The sequence below is a fragment of the Colossoma macropomum genome, unplaced genomic scaffold (genome assembly GCF_904425465.1).
Source record: "Colossoma macropomum unplaced genomic scaffold, Colossoma_macropomum, whole genome shotgun sequence".
Taxonomy (NCBI): Eukaryota; Metazoa; Chordata; class Actinopteri; order Characiformes; family Serrasalmidae; genus Colossoma; species Colossoma macropomum.
In genome coordinates, this window is record NW_023494793.1 from 24,870,191 (window position 1) to 24,887,496 (window position 17,306).

A 17,306-nucleotide genomic window follows, 5' to 3' on the forward strand; every position below is an offset into this window, starting at 1 on the left:
GGTGTTGGGGTGAACCCGCGGGGAATAAAAGTGTGAAGGTGCTGTGTCTCTTCACTCTGTTCTCCGCCTACATGGTCTGCTGTTAGTGTGTGTGTGTGTGTGTTCGTGTGTGTGTGCATGAACAGGCTGCTGACTGGCTTCAGTTGCAAAAGGAGAATCCTACACTGGCCACATTTTAAACATCTGGTATTTTTATATAAATTGTTATTGCTGTACCAGACCACTGAGCAACAAAAACATAAATACCACACAAGGGTTAAGATAAGTTTACATTTTATATTCTGAATATCAATTCTGATAAGTTAAATAATTACATTTACTATTTTTTCACAAATTCGAGGTACAAGATAAAATGTGACGAGGCCAGTAACATTAGCTGATGTTAAAATAGATGATTCACACTACTTGGTGTAAATTTCAAATCTCAAGTAATCGAATTTGGCTTTTAGTGGTCTGGTTGGTGGTTTATGTTAATGCAGTAAAAGAGATGAGATGAATAGCTGAGAAGTCTAATGGTGGTGTGACCACCTTAAAAAAAACAAAGGAAGAGATTTTCGATGCTGTGTGTTGTCTGGTGTTTGATACTACAACCCCAATTCCACAAAAGTTGGGATGCTGTGTAAAATGTAAATGAATGTAAATAAAAACAGAATGCAATGATTTACAAATCTCAATAGAACATAGAACACAAATCAGATGTTGAAAGTGACAAAAAATTGGGGGCGGGACAACATATGGCTGGAAAACTAAATGGTACTAATAAAAAAACTGCTGGAGGAGCAATTTGCAACTAACTCACATGACTGAGTATTAAAAAAAAGAACATTTTAGAGTGGCAGAGTCTCTCAAAAGCAAAGATGGGCAGAGGTTCACCAATCTGCGAAAAACTGCATCTAAAAATTGTTAATAATGTGAATAATTTCAGAAAAATGTTTCTCAATGTAAAATTTCAATATCCCACCATCTACAGTACATAATATAATCAAAAGATTCAGACAATCTGGAAAAATCCCTGTACACAAGGGACAAGGCTGACGGGCAATATTGGATGCTCGTGATCTTCGGGCCCTCAGGCAGCACTGCATTAAAAACAGGCATGATTCTGTACTGGAAATCACTGCATGGGCTCAGGAACACTTCCAGAAATCATTGTCTGTAAACACAGTTCACTGTGCAATCCACAAACGCAAGTTAAATCTGTATCATGCAAAGAAGAAGCCATATACTGCATCCATCACAACAGCATGGCTTCGCAGAAGAAGAGTCCGGGTGTTGAACTGACCTGGCTGTATTCCAGACCTTTCACTAATAGAAAACATTTAGCGCATCATGAAACAAAAAATCCAGTAAAGAAGACTCAGGACTGCTAAGCAGCTAGAATCCTACATCAGACAAGACTGGGACAACATTCCTCTCCCAAAACTCCAGCAACTGGTCACGTCACTTCCCAGACGTTTACAGACTGTTGTTAAAAGAAGAGGGGATGCTACACAATGGTAGACACGGCCCTGTCCCAACTTTTTTGAGATGTGTTGCTGCCATCAAGTTCTAAATTAATTAATAAATTGTAAAATGTCTCACTTTCAACATCTGATATGTGTTCTATGTTCTTTTGTGAATAAAATATGGGTCTATTAGATTTGCAAATCATTGCATTGTGTTTTTATTTACATTTATTTACATTTTACACAGCATCCCAACTTTTTTAGAATTGGGGTTGTAAATCTGGTGTAATTTGTCAACATCAGTCAGGAGGAAACTCAGTTGTGATTCTGATTTCATGGAATTAAAATAGACTCATATGGCTCATGACCACCTGTAGCCTCAGGGTCCATGAGCAGATTGCTCTGTGTACATTTCAAGCTACGTGTGATGTATTATGGGTTTTGTGGTCTGGTTCTGGGTTTAGTTTAATGCAGCAGTGGTAAAATGCTGTGTGGTGAGCTGGGCTTAGACAGAACTTTCACAATGGAGAACAAAATGTAATTTTCTGTTTTAAAATTTTAACCTACTCTAACAATGAAATAAGAGAATTACATTTCATAGTTGGAGAGTTTAAACACAACAAGCATAAACATTTTTTCAGGTCCCTGAAATCATTAGGCCTCTTCTAGAAGGCCTGAAGTTCACCCTGGGTAAATTAGTAGGTGATCAAAGCTAATATCTGTCTCTGAATAAAGAACAGGACATAAGAGGTGTTTTGCTTAGAGAAAATATTTATTTGTGTTAATTCCAGACATCAGCAAAGATGAATAAAAATATAGTTTCTATTACACTGATTTATTTCTTAAGCTAATTAAAGAAAACAAAGTAATATTTCATTTCATAAAACAGACGATACGACCACACTGCATTTTGTCAACTACTCAGTTTATGAATATATTCTAGTTTGTTTAGACATAAGAATAAGATAAAACATATAAAATGAAAAAAGATTAACATACATTAAGCATCAAAACTCATGAAAAAAATATAGAATCACACATAAAACAAACAAAAAAATGTCAATGTAGAAATCTACAACATAGTATGTTTACAATGATACTGTGTGACTGTAAATGCTAATATGTTTTAAATTTAACATTGCTATAAACTCTATTCAACTCACTAAACTCAGATAAAAAGAGAGATGAGATGAGACTGATGAGTCTTTTTTATGATGTTGGTCATGATTAAGAATTTAGAGCTTATTAAATCGTGTAGAAAAGATTTAAATTTTAGGAGGGGTGTAAGTATTATAGACATTTTTACAGGTTTGATATAATTCCTGATTCTGAGATCAAGATTAATTTGATTTTCAACATTTAATGTGTGTATATGTTGTGATTCTACAGAGCTGTAATTATGTACACATACACTGTATAAAAATGTAACTTTAAAAAATTGCAACGTGGTATGTCCTGCAAAATAACAATCTCATAAAACAGTACAACTGATCTATAAGCAATGCAAAAACAGATTAGATCCAACTGTACCACAAAAAAAAGTTCCTCAGTAGAGACAGAGGAGTGTATCAACTGTACAGTTTTAGATTTTGATGCAAAAACACTGATTTAAAGTCATTACACCCTTAAATTTTACTAGCTAACATGCTCAGATATTATCATTAAAGACTCCAAGCAGAGTTTAGAATATCTGATTATTCCTAAACTCAGAAAAGTACAGTAAAACAAAATGAGAAAAAGTGAGACTCTGTTCACTTCATCAGTATAAAACAGTAACAGAGCGTTTGTTATTGAAAGATATACAGATATTAAAGATAATTCTGACAGTCTAAATGTGTTCAGATCCTCTTCTGTCTGCACTCCTTAAAACCCAACCAGGAGTTTCTGTAAATGGTCACTTTTCTGTACTGAAACAGCAGCAGTTTTCTTCACAGACCTACAAGAGAAAAGCACTTTATGACGGTTATATTTTAGTATATTTGACTGTTGACAAAATTCAGGTTTTATTTAACCCTAAAACAGGCCGTGTGCACCAGGAGATACGAAATCTTTAACATCCTATAAAAGGTGTGATTGAAGGCTTTCACCCAATTAACTTATCATTTATCACATGACTTGATTCAGGTTATGTGTCATCGTTTAGTCAGCCTGCTCAGAGAGATGAGATCAAATCATGACAGCTGCCAGTGCTGCAGGACCTACTGAACAGGTGGTAAGTGATTATTTATTAATCAAAGTTATTTTCAATAAAACAGTAACATAAATTCATGAAATTAATCATGACTATTGTCTTAATATGTTAATGAAGAAAAATGGTCTTATACTGTTCCTGGTGTTAATCAGCAACTCTGAAAAAGCTGAGCTCCTGAGATACATCGCCAGATTAGGGGTAGAAAGTAGGTCAATGTGTAGTATTATTCAAAATTCAAAATAAACAGGAATACATGATGATATAACATATGTATTTAATTATTTATTTATCTGAAAACATTTTACTTTTGTGCAAATGAGTTAAGTAGTAACATTAAATTTTTTACAACTCATTTTCCACTCCTGCTTCTTTAAGGTGAACACTTACTGACTCAGGCATTACTGTCAGTAATTTAGAATTACTGTAAGTAGCTTTCATTACATATTTTACTATAGTGTTATGTAAACTTTTTACTTATGTAAAATATAAACTCAATCATACTTTCTAAACTCAATAATCTTTTTAAAATATAAACTCAATAACTTTGTTTGTTTTTACCTTTGTCCGTAGATTTCATATTTTTGTATTGATATGGGTAAAGTGCATAATGTGGCCCTAACACAGTACCTTTTTAAATGAGTAAAAAAGATTTAGGTATTAATTTATTTGTTCTGTAGTTTTGGTTTTCGATGGTGTTGCATGGCAGAGGAACAGCTAATGCTTTGTGTTAACACAGTCAGTCTTATATGATCCTTTGAAGAAAATAAAAGCATATTAGGTCATTCATACCTTCTCTGTGGTGTTTCAAATTTTCCATCTTAATGTGGGAATAAGTCACACCATTTGGTCTCCTCACTGGTTCATCTGATACAGAAATAGTTTAGATTAAATCAAAGACAATAAAAGAGAAAATATATTTCTGTTATTGTAGAGATGCAGTTCTTACTGTTTCCTTTGTAGTTGTTTGTAGTCTCAATCTCAGCGTAAGTTACATCACTGGGCTGAGCTGCAGAATCATCTGGAACAGAAGTAGTTACTCATCAGAGACGCCACTGTGTTCTGACAGCATCAAAGATATCTCACTTAGAAACAAGTATTAATAAACAATGAAATATAGCTGGATTCCTGTTAAATATGAAATCAATAATCCATCAATGTGATCACTACTTATTACAGAGCAAATAAGATCTTTTAGTGAAACAGTGTAACTGTAACTGTATGTTGGTAAAGCAAACTGAGCAGTCTGCAGTGGTGGGTTTCCTGAGAGAGACCCCCCAGACCCTGACAGACTCTGGCTTTGACTGGTGTTCTGCTGATTTCCAGTAGAGGGAGACAGAGATCCTGCAGCTGCACAGTGAAAGTGAAAACACAGCTTATATGCTTTTTCACTTACAGGCACTTGTTGAAGCAAAAATACATCTTTGAATAAGAGATTCAAATATTTTTATATCAGCACCAGTACAAACAGCACAGGTCACAGAAATCTGTCTTTAGTCAGCTGCATAAACTGATACAGGACAGACAAAGTGTGTTTTCAAACCTTTGCTCTTCTTGTAACAGCAAATCAGGCCCAGCATGATAATGAGGAACAAGGTTAAACTCAGTCCCAGTGGCACTCCTACCATTCCAGATCCAGATCCAGGACCTGAAGCTGAAGAAAGAAAGATGTGAATTTCCACTTTATGAACTGTAGAGTTACAGAAAGAATCAAATAACATAAAACTGTGTCCTCACCTCTGACTGAGAGCCAGCTCTTTGGTGACTCTCCTTTCTCTGGGTGTTTACAGTGGTAGAGACCTTCATCTGACTTTGAGACAGTACGGATGATCATCTCTCCTGTAGTCTGGGTCTGGAGCAGTGATCCATCTTTATAGAAATCAGCTGTGAGGTTTGAGGGCGTTGTGGAGCGAAATAAACAGCGGAGAGTCAGAGAATCTCCCTCAGACACAGGATGGACAGGACTGTCCAGAATCACATCACCATCTGTAGGAGAGAGTAAATGAACTAGACTGAAGTAAAACCTTCTTAGGTTTACATTTTATATAGAAATTGTACTTTAGAGTAGGAAGTCAGTTTTTTAGTTAGAGGTTGGTCATTTCTAAGAACCAAAAGGAAGCACTGAACTTGTGCTCTAAAAAGAAACAATAAAACTAAACAACACTGATGGGACGCAGTGTAGCTAATTAGGTATTTTATTGCGGCCCCCACCTCTCCACCACCGTCACACTCAGCACTGGTGCGCCACAGGGCTGCATATTGAGCCCACTTCTCTACGGCCTTTACACTCAAGAGACAAGACCTACAGAGATGTCCAAGAATTGTGGTGTTCAGAGCACAATCTCACCCTGAACACCTCAAAAACTAAAAAACTCATCATAGATTTCTGAAAAAAATTCATTAGGTCTTTCTCACAGCATTAGTTAAAAAGGCACAGCAGCGACTCTACTTTCTAAGAATCCTCAGGAAGAACAACCTGCAAGAGAAGCTTCTGGTGTCTTACTACTGCTGCTCCATTGAAAGCGTGCTTACATATTGCACCTCCACATGGTGCACCAGCAGCTCTTCAGAGAGTCATCAGTACAGCCCAGAAGATCATCGGCTGCTCGCTGCCCTCCTTGGAGGAGGTTTTCTAGTCCCACAGCCCCTCAGCAGTTCGACCTGTTACCCTCACGCAGACGCTACAAGTCCATTGTAAATAGAAACACTTCCATCCACATACATGCGATACCTTCATGTGCAACACCACAGCTGATACATTCTTTTATATTCCTACCCTTTTTATCTTACTCTTTTATATTACTTTAAATTATTTTATAGTTTTATTTTTTATCCTCCCTGATGCTATTTTTCACTTGGAAATACATCACACATTAGGAAAATCAACTGTGTTTTTAGGGTGTGGCTCACATCCTGATGTGTGCAGTTTGGTAGAAAACAAGTGAGAACACTGCCAATCAAACTCTGGTGCAGGTCCTCTGAGGAGGTCAGTGCAATTCTAACCAAACTGTGGTGCAGTTTGTTTAAAATATGACCACAAAACAGACCAAACACCAAATGAACCATCACCTCTTGGTACATGCAACAAATGACTTTCTGATGTTTTTTTTAAATATATGGATATACTTTATCATCGCTTCACAAGCCATCAGAAATGTAATCAGAAATGATAGAAAAATAGTTTCATTTTTAAACCAAGGCACCACCTCCTGTAGTAGATTTCTTTAGAATATTCATAAAACCCACAAGCTCTGTTAGATCAGAGTACAACATGCTTAAGAAAGTTTGTCGGATCTTATTGCAGTTATTTTTAACAAATGTATGTCATAAAATCTTTTTTGATTACAATTTATGGCTTGTTGTCAAATATGCCAGCGTATACAGTGTGAACCAGAAGTAGAACTGAACAATGTATCATTTTTTGCTTGGTCTGAATAAACTGAACCAAACTACTACATAAACTGATGCTCAGATTTATGATGCCTTTAAATAGATGTATCTGTAATATTAATTATTTAGTCCTATCTATGCTGTTAAGCCTCAGAACTACAAAATATCACTCAGTGAAAATCTCTTACTCACCAGTAACGTTTACCCAGAGTGCATCACTGTAGTGTGTGTAATAGACTGGATTTCCTCTGCCAGCTCTGCACCAGTACTGACCTCCATCAGAGAGACTAACTGAGCTGATGGTGTAGACGTTGGTGATGGTCTCCTTCTCAGAGTTCTGTGTGTGTTTGGACCAGTAAAACGTCCATCCAGCAGACTGAGGGAGGTTACAGTTCAGAGTCACTGTGTTTCCTGTCAGTACAGCTCCGTCATGGTTTGAGGTGATTGTAGGTTTGACTTTTACCGTTGATGAAGAACAAAGTTCAGTTGAGAGAATTTAGACAATCAGCTTTATGTTATTTAGAAATGTAAATACATCATTGTATTTTGGAGTAAGATTAATTTATTAAGCTCATCCACACATGATACCTTCACACCTCTGTTTCAATCATCATTACAGAGGAAACAGAGTGGAGATCAAAAGAAAAGTGGTAGCAGTAAATTAATCAGAATTATTAGGCTAAGAAATGGTGGAAAGGTGTAACTGAGGAACATATAATGCCTGACAATCACTTATGTGTCCTAATTGTCTGGATGGTGGTTTAGTTTTGTAACATAATAATAAGTTTGCTAAAAGACATCCTGTATAAGATGAGTTCTCTTTGGTGTCTAACATTGCTCTGACTAGCTGTACTGTTAGCTTTAGTTCATCTGAAAGGGCAGCTTTTTAAACCCTAAATGTTTTCAGAGCTTCTCTTCAGTGTGATTCTACATTTTACTTTGTACAACTGAACTTTTTAGTATGTTACAAGGCAGACCGAGCTGAAAATTTGATAGACGTGGAAACAATAACAAAGGAAGATGAGACTTTTGCAACTGTTTAAGTAGTGCAGACCCTGAGAAGATCTCTTATACATGATATTCAGAATAATCTATAATTGTCAAGTGAAAAGCTAGAAAACTCAGACAGCAGCATAATCACGGCAGTATAAACAAACCATGCAATTCAAATGTATTTGCAATCCTACTTTATTGCTTTTTAAAGCCTTTTTCTGACAGCAAATGGACTTTGAATCAGTTAAATTTAAAATTACAGAGGTCTGATGTGTCTGCTGTGTTTGTAATACATAACCTTTACGTTGTTAAGTCGTAGCATAGTAATGAAGTGTTATGACACGCTACTAGGCTGGCATGATCATGGGAGCTTTTTCGAGTCATTTTTGTGTCCTCGGGTGGACGGAAAGGTTTTTAAAAATGCTGTTGGTGTGGACGAGGATTATTTTAAAATTTTAAAGAAAAAACATTTTCAAAAATATCCTGATACGTGTGGACGAGGCCTAAGACTGAACATTAGAAACTCAGCTTTTGTAAAGGAACAAAAGCTGTGATAAAGGCACAGGATACATGTGCACTAAATAACAATAAACATGTTGAGATCATCTTTACTTGTTGAGGCTTTAGTGTACTTTTCTATATTTATATTTTTTTTGCTTTTTCTCATTGCAGAAAAATGACTAACTTGTAGGTCTACTTTTGACTGGAAATGAAATAATGAAAGATGGTCTCCGACATTTGCACAGTACTGTACAAGAAGTCATTGAGGCTCCTGAGATACTGAGTATTTTAAAGAGATTATTGCTGATATGTTTAGTACAGGATGATTTTTTTTTGTTGTTGTTGTAGTAATGCACCTTTTTAAACTTTTAAAGATAGAAATAAAGTATAAAAGACGCCACACTCACCTGATACAGTCAGTGTAACAGCTTCACTGGTGTGTGTGTATAGTCGGTCTGTTGACTGTGTTCCCTTACAGGCGTAAACACCTGCATGAGACTGATCAACATTAGAGATTTCATATTTCTTCCTTTGAGCATCTCTGAGAAGATTATTATTCTTATACCATTCATAATTCCAGTAATCTCCACTTTCTATTTCACATGTCAGAGTGACTCTCTCTCTGATGAACACATGATCAGCTGGCTGGACTTTCACTGTAGCTTTTGGTCTCTCTGTTCAAAGATGACAAATACTGTTGAATATAATCTCCCTGAACATGCATCTCTTGATCACTACTCCTCTTTTGCAGTGGCTGTGAACAAACTCTAATAAATGTTTTACACAAAAGCCAACTCTTGTCTTCAGCTGACTGTCAGTGTTTATGAGATGAGCTATGTGAACTCACTGAAATCTAAGATACTGTGGGCTGAATGTACTGAGTCCCGTGTGCAAATTCAGAAGTAATTAGGATTCATTATGTCTGTGTGTTACTTTTTAAACTGGTAAATTAAATCAAACAAGCAGGTTCTAAGCACACATCTGAAAACACAGGATGTGCTTCTCTCCATCATGCATATGCATTTCAGAGAAAACTGCAAAAAGTAGGAAGATTGTGTAAAAATGGAAGAGCAACTTATTTAAAGATTTTTTGGAAAAAGGTGGGAATAATTGTGTTTATGTGTAATTTATTTATTTGTAGACATTGAAAACATTAGCTTGTAGGGCTTCTTGATGGACAGTTTGACTTGAAATAAAATAAATGATGGGTCTCTGACAACTTTTGCACAGTGCTGTACATTAATTAATGGAGACTGTGGATATTCTGTGTTCTTAAAGAGAAAATTTCTGATGTATATAAGACAGGATGATGCTTTTATAGTAGTGATGAACTTCTACACTTTGAACTCACAAATGCAGAAATAAAGTAAGAAAGATGTCACACTCACCTGATACAGTCAGTGTAACAGCTTCACTGGTGTGTGTGTATAGTCGGCCTGTTGACTGTGTTCCCTTACAGGTATAAACACCTGCATGAGACTGATCAACATTAGAGATTTCATATTTCTTCCTTTGAGCATCTCTGAGAAGATTATTATTCTTATACCATTCATAATTCCAGTAATCTCCACTTTCTATTTCACATGTCAGAGTGACTCTCTCTCTGATGAACACATGATCAGCTGGCTGGACTTTCACTGTAGCTTTTGGTCTCTCTGTTCAAAGATGGTAATACATTGTGTGATCCACATACTCCTAACCTTTATATGTTAACATATTCTGGACTTTTTTCAAATTCAAATGCAAATTTGAAAATTCTAATGTATTTACAGCTGCAATTTGAATGTGAGGGTGCATCACTTAGGACAAATACAAAAAGTGTATGTGTCTTTAAATTTCTTTTTAAAATTTCATTTTCATTGTTTTAACAGTAAAACTTTGACATGTTAAAAACAGAATAACAATCAGCCATTTGCAATTAATTTTCCTCATTGTCGCTCCAGCTCTGCCAAAATTAAAATCTGTTTGCAACTGAATATTTACTGTTAATGAAGCACTGCCGTCAATCAAACGCTGTGGGCGGGACGTCGGGAGGGATTTTTTAGTGCAGGGCGTGTTTTAGGAGGAAGTGACAAAAAGTCTAAATGTTGGCAGGACTGACGCAGAGCTAGACTCTTGTTTAGAATATGGAGGCAGCAGTAGCAAACAATGCTATTGACACTTTAACACTTGCTAACCAGGCCGAGAATAATTTTGTCGAAAGTCATTTCCTGTTGTTTTGTGTGGAAGTGATTCTTGATGGACTTGGAGAACTTATGGTTATCACAGGCACCAATGTCAGTGACACTGTGATCGGCATCGGTCAGAGGCTCACAGGACAGATAGAGGAACACTGGAGAAACACGGCCCTTAACATTTTAGTCCTTTCTTTACTTTAACACACTCATTAAAAACAGTCAGGGGTTGTTAACAAGTTGGTGTCTCATGGACACTGAAAATGCAATTGCAACTAGGATTGCAGATACATTTTATTTTGGCACAGCTGGAGCAACAATGATGAAATCCAATTAAAAATGGTTGATTGTTATTCTGTTTTTAACATGTCAGACTCAGATTATTAGGACAATAAAAATGAAATGTTAAAAAGATTTTGCTTTTCCATATTAAAGTTTTCCAACGAATAAACATAGAAATGCAAATGGAAATACAAGTTTTGCATTTGAATTTTATTAATGTCTTAAATGATGCTCACTCACATGGGAAATGCAGTTAATACAGTTAATGCAGTAAAAACACAATATAATTGCATTTACTTTTGAATTTGAAAAAAGTCCAGAATTTTCTACCACACATTTAACTGTTAATGGAAAGACAAAATGAAACAGACGCCACACTCACCTGATACAGTCAGTGTAACAGCTTCACTGGTGTGTGTGTATATTCGGCCTGTTGACTGTGTTCCCTTACAGGTATAAACACCTGCATGAGACTGATCAACATTAGAGATTTCATATTTCTTCCTTTGAGCATCTCTGAGAAGATTATTATTCTTATACCATTCATAATTCCAGTAATCTCCACTTTCTATTTCACATGTCAGAGTGACTCTCTCTCTGATGAACACATGATCAGCTGGCTGGACTTTCACTGTAGCTTTTGGTCTCTCTGTTCAAAGATGACAAACACTTTTAAATCTCATACAGTCTGTCTGAACATGCATGACAGTGTGGCCTCCACTACCAAGTAAAATACAGACTATGCCACTTATTATATTATAAAGGGTGGGAGAACCCTATTTAGCACTTTTCCCCACCACAGGTTCATCTAAACATACATGGATCACACAACTGATGGCTCAATACCAAACGTTTATTAAAGAAAGATCACATAAAAGAAATCACTTGCATATTTATTATATATATATATATCCCTTTTTTTTAAATAAAAAGAAATATACTTTAAGATTCCTGCCTCCTACTATGGCTATTAAAATATAGCAAGGGCTAAAAATACCTGCAGTGTCCCGGCATCTCCACTTCAAATCTCAAGCTTTAAAATAAGTTAAGGTCCACATCCAAATCACACAAAAACTGGACTGGGTTAACCGAGCTGCCTACCCTCAGTCACCACAGTTCAAACTAGAAGAACCAAAGAAATATAATGTTCTAAGCCCTAACAAGGGAATACTCGGTACTTGCTAATATAAAAATAAAATTACATTTAATTAGGGGTGCAACGATTATTCGACTTAGTCGACTAAAATCGACGACCAAATTAGCTGGTAACTAATTTAGTAGTCCATTAGATGGTGACTTCATTACAGGTCTTTCTCGCGCTCACTACGAACGTTTTGACATTACCGCTCACTGGAGAGTTAACAGCAGCGCGATGGCTGCCTCAAGAATAAAATCCTCAAAAGTGTGGAGCTAAACTCAGAAGAGGAAACTCTTCCTGAAGAGGAAACTTGTCGGCTCACGTTCGCCGCATTTGACCGCACCGGTGGCCTTTGACGCTAAGACGACGATGAAACTTTTGAAACTGTAAACGTTATCTGGAAAGTGGACAGGGTCGCTGTAAATAATAGTTACTTGCTCCTCTGTTCCAACTCCGTTAACGACTCCAGAGAAAATACACTTCGAAACACAAATATTACAGCTCAGCTCGGAACATGAAGTAGGACGGTATTCAACATTAACATTAGCTAACTAGCTCACTAGCGCAACTAACTATCGCCGTGTCCCAAGCCACACTTCTGTACTTCACACACTACGCTAATGGGTGCACTTCTACTGGTATATGCGCTATTTTTACACACTATTTAGTGAGCTAGTATGCGGTTTGGGACGCGGCGTATCTTACCGAGATGAATCGTCGTCATCCACACCGGAGAGCGTTTACAACAGGTCTCTGTTCTCCGCGAACATTTAGCTCCACTCGCTAACGGTTTTAGGAGGTGGTTCTCCTTGAAGATACAGGTAGCTGGACTGAGGGTTACCGTTGAAATGAAGCTTTTACAGAAAATCGTTCAGATTTAACTGTTCATAGTGAACAAGTTTTCCACAAACATTCGCCGCTTTCCCGTCCGCTCTATCGCAGCGCGGCTCCTCTGCCGCGGGGATGATCTGCTCTCCGAAGAGGACGAGTCTCTCACAGGAGCACAGAGAGACGCGGACTCTCCTCCGTTTCACTAAAGACCCGTGATTGTACAATGCACCGTTAAAATTTAGATTTTTTAACCTACTTGATTAAAGGAAAAGTGATTTAGTTTTGTTATATTTTTCTACTTTGCACATCCTTGGTTATAAATTTTGGCAGTAAAAATATATTGGATTTTATTTTTTTATCTTTTGTATTAGCAGGAAAGCTCATTAAAACAGTGAATTCCTGAATGGTATTCCTCTTTTGTCTTCATTGTTAGTTAGCAACTGCATAAAACAACCTCAAGCTAAATTTAAAAGCTAATAGCTACAGAAAAGTTATTTCGCAATGTAGTGATTCATAATCTGAATAATCGATTATTCGTTTCAATAATCGACAAATTATTCGACTATCAAATTAGTCGTTTTTTGCAGCCCTACATTTAATTCCACATAAAAATACGATTCCAAATATCAATAAAGAGCTCGACATTCAGGAAGATACTGCACTGTGCCCACTTAGTTAAAATGTAAACCCTAATGACCCCAGGATATCGCACATTCCTCCATCAACAATACAAAACAACTAATAACAATATTTTAAAATAAGAAATGTTGGACCCTCAATTTGAAATACAACGAAATTCAGAAGGGAAAATAAAACCCATAAAATAGATTTGTCTCCAAGCTGGTACCAATTAAAAAAGGTAAAACCTTAGGTCATTATTGTATTAAGAAAACACCAAAAGCCAGAGAAAAAAACACAAATAAAAAGGTGGGAAAAACAGTGGCTACACCAATGTCTGCACTCTTGTCTTCAGCCACTCTCTCTTTGTAGGTTATTTAAGTAATTGTGTCTGCTGCCACCCTCTGAGAGCTCTCCTTCAGTCACCAGCCTCCACAGTTAGCTGTATCTCCCATCTTTCTCCCCTGTCTTACTGACGGTTTAAGCAGGGCAAACCAAAGCCGGTTTATGAGGCCACTTCCTATTCCCCCCATTTTATCAAGAACAGGACTGCCGAACAGCAAAGGGCGCCCGCGAGGGAGTCCTCAATGAATAGGAGTAAATGGCGCTCAACGGCTAAAAACGAAAAGTTAAAATAGTTTCTAATCACTTACCCAGAACGTTTCTTTAATTTTAGAAAGTAGAAAGATGTATTTCACTAAATCACAAAGAAATCTTACATATATGTTTCCTTTTTCCTACAGCAAACGGGTTTTGGGCAGCAGGAGGCGGGCTTTACTGCTAGAGCGTGATGATTGATTGGCGAGCGGAGCAGCTCATTGGCTGACGTCATGGATAAAGGTCGGAATACTCCAGACTACGGCGGCGTTCTGCGCACGTGGCTCGAACAATGCCGGCCCTACGGGTCTCGAAAGAGCTCGAGATATTCGCGTTTGCTCCCGACTCTGACAACTAGCCTTCCTGCTGGGTCCTAGTGCCCCTCCTGTTTCCTTCCCAGCTGGGACCAAGTGTCCCACAGGCTACAACAGTATTCAAAAACATTCACTCTGTATTAGTTTACAGAGAATATTTTATTCCAGGTGTGTTTTTATGTTGATCACTACTCATCTGCATCTTCCACTTCCTGGCTGTGGATCCATTCTAATAAACTTTAAAAAAAAATCTAACTGCTGATGTTACCAGTGTCCATGAGATGAACTATGTAAACTAATACAGTGGGCTGGATGTATTCAGGTTTTTGTGCTGGATTCAGATAGAATTTGTATGTATTCTTCTCGTGTGTTATGAAGGAAACTGGCAATTGAGCCTAAACACACAGTATTTGGACAGTAGAACAAACAAGATGTCTGTCTCCTTCATGCATATGTATTTGAGGGACAGTTGCAGAAAACCTAGGAGGACTGTACAAAAAATAGGTAGAGATGTTGGAAGTACAGCTGGTTACATTTTCCACTAGATTTACTGAAGTTTGTGCAACTTGCTGCAGCAAGTTTTGCATGAATTTTTTTAAAAGCAGATGTAGATTTGTCTTAAAGTCACAAAAGACATGTGGCTAAGATCAGACGTAGGATTTAGGTATTTGCAGACCTCTCTGGAGGAAATGATTCATTGCACAAAACTTGAAAAAGAATATTTTTTTAACATGACGTATTTTGGGCCCAGTTGAGTGGATGAATCTAATCATGGAAAGCACACTGAAAGAATAAAAAGTGAGAAAGTCACCACACTCACCTGATACAGTCAGTGTAACAGCTTCACTGGTGTGTGTGTATATTCGGCCTGTTGACTTTGTTCCCTTACAGGTATAAACACCTGCATGAGACTGATCAACATTAGAGATTTCATATTTCTTCCTTTGAGCATCTCTGAGAAGATTATTATTCTTATACCATTCATAATTCCAGTAATCTCCACTTTCTATTTCACATGTCAGAGTGACTCTCTCTCTGATGAACACATGATCAGCTGGCTGGACTTTCACTGTAGCTTTTGGTCTCTCTGTTCAAAGATGACAAATACTTTTAACACTTATTCACTCTCTCTAAACGTGCATGACAGTATTCAAAAATATTCACTCTCTATTAGTTTACAGAGAGAATATTATGTGATATATTTATGTGATGTTTTTATATTGACCACTACTGCTCTGCTGCATGTTCTATTTTCTGGTTGTGAACAAACTCTAACGTTTCAGCCAAATCCAACTATTGCCATCAACTGATGCTTCTAGCACTAATAAGATGAACTACAAAACTTCAAAATTAAATTTCAAAGAGAATTTTGATGATCATCGTCTGTTAGGTCTTAAGTTTGTGAAGTTAGATGATATTTTCATAGCAGTAATGCACGTCTGCACATTTATCTGTTAAAGCTGCACTATGTAAGTATTGTGGATTTGGAGACCTCTTTGGTGAAAATGTGTTACTAAACGCAACATGCAGAACATTTTGTAACATTGGTTGTGATATGAACCTCCTGAGTGAATCAATCTGATCACTGTGTGTTCATTGAAAGAGCATTCAAGGAGAACTCAGTCAACTCGGTGACGGACGGGTCTTCTGAGGATGTGAGTGAATAATCTACTGTTGTCCTCACATTATCATTAGTATAATTATATTTTTGCATTTAAGACCTAAATATCAAGCAGGACCTTCTTTTTGAGACTCTGTAATGTTAATACTTAAAGATGTAAGATGTGGTCTGAAAAACCCTGTAAAAAACTTTCTGATCCCCTCTGGCTGTTAAACTACTTTAGGCTGCAGTACACAGCAGCAAAACAGAGTTTTTCTGCTACTTTTTAAAGTTTTAATAAAAAATGTATACCTTGTAGCTTTATCGATTTAAATGATCTAAGAAAGACAACACTCACCTGATACAGTCAGTGTTACAGCTTCACTGGGGAGTGTGTATGTTTGGCTTGTCTTTTGTCTTCCCTTACAGGTATAAACACCTGCATGAGACTGATCAACATTAGAGATTTCATATTTCTTCCTTTGAGCATCTCTGAGAAGATTATTATTCTTATACCATTCATAATTCCAGTCATCTCCACTTTCTATTTCACATGTCAGAGTGACTCTCTCTCTGATGAACACATGATCAGCTGGCTGGACTTTCACTGTAGCTTTTGGTCTCTCTGTTCAAAGATAATAAATAATTTTAAAATATAAATGCGTCATTCTACTGAACTGATTCAGTGCTGAAAACCCATTTTGGACCTGGACTTTAGACTAAAATCCTTTTGCTTTTAGTGAAGCTTAACCTTAATTATGTTCATCAGTACAAATGACTTCAGATTGTCTTTTATCAGTGACAAAATGTTAATAACACTATCAAAACTTTACCAAATGTTTAGATCAAGTGACAATTTTAGCAAATTTTAAGCATAACTCAAAAGTACTAGCAAGTACATGACTGTCGAACATAGCTTTAAATAGCTGTACACGCATAAAATCATAATATTTTTCATTAAAAGACTAAAAAAGTTTACTTAATTGCAGAAAAGATGTGTTTCAGTACTGACCATGCTTAATGTTACACACTGATTTTCAGACTCCGGAACACATTTACTTCAAAACAATGAGATCTAACTGCTCTCTCTGTGGTCATGAGAGACAGAGATGCAGCCTCACTTCCTGCTCTAAAATGTAGGTTTGTGGCTAAAATAAGGCTCCGCCTATGGACTAAAACTCTGTGTTTCTGTAGTGACCTGAAAACTTGGGACAGCATTTTTATTAATAACGTTG

At 36.8% G+C, this 17,306-nt stretch overlaps 1 long non-coding RNA gene across 1 annotated transcript; it reads right to left on the reverse strand.

Annotated features, from left to right (window-relative positions):
- Positions 1 to 11,589: 11,589 nt before the first annotated feature.
- On the reverse strand, positions 11,590 to 16,655 carry LOC118813534. Its single transcript, XR_005007653.1, has 3 exons — positions 16,430 to 16,655; positions 15,292 to 15,558; positions 11,590 to 11,622 (listed from the first exon to the last, which is right to left on the reverse strand). It is a non-coding gene; the product is annotated as an uncharacterized LOC118813534 (long non-coding RNA).
- Positions 16,656 to 17,306: the final 651 nt, after the last annotated feature.